The sequence below is a fragment of the Lagenorhynchus albirostris genome, chromosome 1 (genome assembly GCF_949774975.1).
Source record: "Lagenorhynchus albirostris chromosome 1, mLagAlb1.1, whole genome shotgun sequence".
NCBI lineage: Eukaryota > Metazoa > Chordata > Mammalia > Artiodactyla > Delphinidae > Lagenorhynchus > Lagenorhynchus albirostris.
The window spans coordinates 12,680,437-12,686,031 of record NC_083095.1 but is presented as its reverse complement, the minus strand read 5'-3'; the positions used below and the strand labels follow the sequence as shown (position 1 = coordinate 12,686,031).

The 5,595-nt window shown below is 40.1% G+C and overlaps 1 pseudogene; it reads right to left on the bottom strand.

The window, feature by feature from the left end:
* Positions 1-1,852: 1,852 nt before the first annotated feature.
* Positions 1,853-3,347, bottom strand: LOC132529430 (acetyl-CoA acetyltransferase, mitochondrial-like; annotated as a pseudogene).
* Positions 3,348-5,595: the final 2,248 nt, after the last annotated feature.

Here is a 5,595-nt window from a genome sequence, read left to right as displayed (position 1 = left end):
TAACTTACTCTTCCCATGTGTCAATACCCTTCCTTCTTCATATTCAAGACCCAGCTCATATGCACACCATTCCCTGGCAAGTATAGACAGGGCAAGGCCTTTCCCTTACCTAAACTCCTGGCTAATTTTATTGACTTGAAATCTTCCTTTCCTTTTAACTTATTCAATTTCCTTATGATGGCATCATATCTGAATATTTTGGTTAAACTTATATGTTTTTCCCTCACAGTAGATTCCAGGTTCTATAAGGGAAGAGAACACGCTTCCAGCATCTTTATAGCCCTAACAGCCAGCACGTGGCCTGGTACACAGAACATGCTAGATAAACAAATTAAGAATCACTAAACGAATGAATGGATATGTGTGAATAAGTAGTTATCAACACTCTCAAGTTAGGAAAAAAAACAAAAGGAAAATTATTTTACAAAATTAAAACTATCAGAATCCCAAAGTTTTGTTGCTTCATGATGTATATGCTATTTCTAAACTCCGAGTAAATGAAAGAAAATGAGCACTTCAACCCTGAAATAGGTATTACTGTATTAGGGAAAAAGAGAAGTATTTTTAGTATGGAATAAAAATAAAATTAAAGACAGAAGTACTACAAAGAAACATATCTGTTCTAATATAAAACAGGGGCTCAACCAAGGGACAAAATGTCACTACTGTCACTGAGGGAAAAAGATCTATTGGAGTCCTTATAAAGGTCTATACAGATTAGTGAGTGTCCAGAACAGTGTCTGACATTCAATAAATATTTGTCAAATAAGTGAATAATATCAAATCAAGAAAGTCAATATAATGGGAATAAATGATCAGACTGATAGTTGAAGAAGAAAGCAGTAAGCTAGGGGATCAAGAGAAGAAACGTTCCTAGAAGGCACTGCAGTAGAAAATGGGGATTAAAAAAATAGTACTTAGTAAAATTAAAAATAAATCAATCCAGGAAGTTGTGTAAAGTAGAAAGAAGAGTGAAGCCTAGTGAGGCCTACCATCGGTATTTTATTGGTGGGCTTATAAAATCTTAATGGAACAGATAATCCGTACCTTAAATGAACACTTCCATAAAAGAGGGAAAACTGCCAAACTCATTTCATGACTGAACTGCTTTTATGCCAAAACTAGATACAGATCGTGCCAGAAAAGAAAACAATAGGTTCATTTCACTTACATTTATAGTTGTGAAGATCCAGAATAAAATATTAGCTAGCCAGACTCAACAGTGTGTTAGCAATCAAGGAACACAAGAAGGGTTCAAGCGCGGTCAATTTGCAAGTCTACAAGACAGAAAGACTGGCCATAATTTTTCCTCTGCCAGAAAGGAACTTTTCCATTAGAAAAATACACCTTTTCTTCAACATGCTCAAGAGACTACAGTCAGCATAATTAACTAGTAACCTCCCCGAGGTCAGAGAGGAGGCTTCCCTCATTGTAAATACTGAGATCCTGAGGATCACTGGCTCTCTACTAAATACACTAATGTATTCACTAGGTCCTGAATTGAAGAGAGGGAAAAATGTTTGGCCACTCTAGAAAGGAGAGTGCTGGTTGCCACAAACTGGATAAGGTTAGCTATCATCAAAACAAAGGGCCTTAATGTCATTACTGTTCTGACCCTAAAGTTTTACCATTATGCTAAAAATTTAAGTGTCTCTAAATACTAAGTACTTATCTATGTTCCCTATGGTTTTTTTTAAAAATGTAAATTAAGATTTATTCTCTAAAATGGAAGCTTCTAGCTACTTATAAGTCACTAATATTGCACAATGGTATTTTAAGAGTATAGCTTTATAACAAAAATATGTTCAAGATTATAAAAACTGTAAAGTAGAAGAAAAAATTATTTTGTAATCTCAACAGGTTTTGGGATTTGATCTTTTTATCTTATTTTTTAAAAAGAGTTGAAAATAATAAAAAGTGAAACAGATTATTTTCATACAAGCTGACCCAGGGTAATCAGTCACCCTGATTACAGCAGGCCTTTCTGGCTACATAGGGTTGTTGCCTTAGACAACAGAAGTTGTCTACAGCTTTTGGATCAGCATGGCAGAAGCACCTCCTCCTCCGCTGCAAATACCACCAAGACCACATTCTCCTTGCTTCAAGGCATGAGCCAATGGACGACAATCCTGGCTCCACACATCCCAACTGGATGTCCGATAGAAACAGCTCCTCCATTGATATTCACTTTTGGGGGATCAATCTCTAGCATTTTAATGCTTGCTAGTATGACTACACTAAAGGCTTCATTTATTTCCCACATTGTAATACTTTTTTTTCAATCCTGCATCTTTTAAGATGCACCTGCATCTTAGGTGCAGCATATGCAGGTGCAACTGGAAAATCAATAGGTTCTACAGCAGCATCAGCAAATGCTGCTATTCTTGCCAGTGGTTTAACATTGAGCCTCTTGTTGCATCTGCAGTCATCAGAACCATAGCAGCTGCTCCGTCATTCAGTGTGCTGGCATTGGGAGCTGTTACTGTACCATTCTCTTTTTGGAAACCCGTCTTCAGCTTTGGAACTCTGCTAAAGTCAACATGTTTATATTCTTCATCTTCTTTCACCACTACATCTGGTTTACCTTTTACTGTAATTGTGACAGGAACAACTTCACTTCCAAATTTTCCAGCTTCTCATGCTGCTTTACTTCTGGTATAGGAGTTAACAGCATAAGTATCCTGTTCATCTCGTGCGCTATTCAGCTTCTTTGCAGTATTTTCAGCACAGTTGCCCATACGAACTTTATTGTAGACATCAGTTAGCCCATCTTTTACAATCAAATCTTCAAGCTTTACCCCACTATATGGTATTGCTCCTCTGTTCATTACATGTCATTGGACATGCTCTCCATCCCACCTGCCACCATCACATCCTGATGTCCACACATAAGATTCTGAGAGGCCATCATGATAGCTTTCATTCCTGAGACACAAACTTTAGTTTACAGTGGTACATGGAGTAGAAATAAGTAAGCCTGCACCCAGTACTGCTTGCCTTGTAGGGGCTTGTCCTCCACCTCCTTGTAGAACATTAGCCATGTATGCTTCTTTCACTGCTTCTTTTGGAAACCCTGCCTTTTCAATGGCTCCCTGAATTGCAATGGAACCAAGCTCAGTGGCTGACAGAGAGGAAAGGCTGCCTAGAAAGGACCCAATGGGTGTTCTCGTAGCAGTTACTATGACCACTTCATTCAAAGTGGGTTTTGACCATAACTTCGTTCCACATATCTTATTTCCTGCATCCACCTCCGAAGCAGGGGGCTGCGCCTGCGGGCACCACCGCGCAGAAGGGCCGCCAGTACAGCCATGGTCACCGAGCGTGGAGCGGAGAGTTACCAGTGGAGAGATGTGGTCGCACGCGGCGGGTCCCTGATCCCGCTTCCTCTATGGTTTTAAAGGTGTTCCAGTGATGCTTATATCTTCTACCTGGAATGACGTGTGTAACCAAAAAAAAATTATGCATGAGAACAGCCCTGTTTAGAATATGGAATGAACTAAAATTTATTCATAAAAATGAACTAAGAAACTCCTCAAAGGCAATGACTGTGACCGACTTCTTCAGTTTTCCCTGCAGATACCAAACTAGTGCTGGATGCACAAATGAGTGATTAGTACTTGTTAAAACTGATTTCAGTTTGAGGGCAAATTTGAATATTTTCTATGAGTAGGACAGCAGCCGCTTTATTAAGAGGTTTAAATGTATGGGTCCTACTAAAAATGTTGAAGTCAAGGCCTTCCACCTCAAGTGAAAGCTGGAAGATACAGCGGCATTCTAACAGATGCTGGAGTACAATTTTTTTTTTATTGACATGGAAAAAGTACAAGATCATTGGGAACAGAGCCTGCATTCATTTGTTCTCTTGCTCCCACAATCACTCCTTTCAAAGCCATTCAGCTCAGTTATGCTGGGCTGGTGGGACGATACACAGGCAGAAAAAGAGGCATAGAAGGGTCCTCAGAAGGTTGTTTACATTTATAATAGGAGCAGGGGACAGCTCCTATTTCTGTTTTCATTGTCAGAAAACCTTAGATCATTTGGCATCTTTTTTCAGACATGCAAACTGAAAGTAAATAATGTCTTTTTTTAATCAAAAATTTTTATTGAGTTATAATTAACGTACCACATTAAATTAGTTTCAGGTGTACAACATAGTGATTCTATATTTTTATACATTATGAAATGATCAGTGCAATAAGACCAGTTGCCATCTGTCACCATACAAAGTTGTTACAATATTATTGACTATACTTCCTGTGCCGTACTTTACATCCCCATGACTTATTTATTTTAGAGCTGGACGTTTGTACCTCTTTTTTTTTTTTTTTTTTTTTTTTTTTAAAGAAGATGTTGGGGGTAGGAGTTTATTAATTAATTAATTTATTTTTGGCTGTGTTGGGTCTTCGTTTCTGTGCGAGGGCTTTCTCTAGTTGTGGCAAGTGGGGGCCACTCTTCATCGCAGTGCGCAGGCCTCTCACTATCCTGGCCTCTCCTGTTGCGGAGCACAGGCTCCAGATGCGCAGGCTCAGTAGTTGTGGCTCACGGCCCAGTTGCTCCGCGGCATGTGGGATCCTCCCAAACCAGGGCTCGAACCCGTGTCCCCCGCATTAGCAGGCAGATTCTCAACCACTGCACCACCAGGGAAGCCCAAGGAAGTTTGTACCTCTTAATCCTCTTCACCTATTTCGTTCACTGCCTTCCAGCCCCTCCTCTCTGGCAACCACTAGTTTGTTCTCTGTAACTATGAGTCTGTTTCTGTTTTGTTTTCTTTGTTCATTTTTTTTTTTTTTCCGGTACGCGGGACTCTCAGTATTGTGGCCTCTCCCGTTGTGGAGCACAGGCTCCGGACGCGCAGGCCCAGCAGCCACGGCTCACGGACCCAGCCGCTCCGCGGCATGTGGGATCCTCCCGCACCGGGGCACGAACCCGCATCCCCTGCATCGGCAGGCGGACTCTCAACCACTGCGCCACCAGGGAAGCCCCTTTTTTTTTTTTTAAGATTCCACATGTAAGCGGAAATCATATGGTATTTGTTTTTCTCTGACTTATTTCATTTAGCATAATACCCTCTAGATCCATCCACGTTGTCACAAATGACAAGATTTCATTCTTTTTTTATGGCTTACTAGTATTTCAGTGTCTCTGTGTATCACCTGTTCTTCATCCATTCATCTACTGATGGATGCTTAGGTTGATTCCATATCTTGGCTATTGTAAATAATGGTGCAATGAACATAGGGTTACATATATCTTTTCTAATTAGTGTTTTCATTTTCTTCAAATAAGTAGCAGAAATAGAAGTGCTGGATTGTACGGTAGTTCTATTTTTAGTTTTTTGAGGAATCTCCATACTATTTTCCACAGTGGCTGCACAATGTACATTACCACCAACAGTGCACAAGCGTTCCCTTAAGAGATTCAAAACCATACGCAGCTTCAAATATTTTGCACGCATCCTACCATGCTCTCCTGTACTACACAAGGCTGCTCAATGTTCATTTCCCTGAATTTCTTTCTTCTACTCCTTTGTTACTATCCTCTGCCTGCATTCTGCTCTGTTTTTGACCTCTCAAAACCTTTATCATCCTTCAAGAT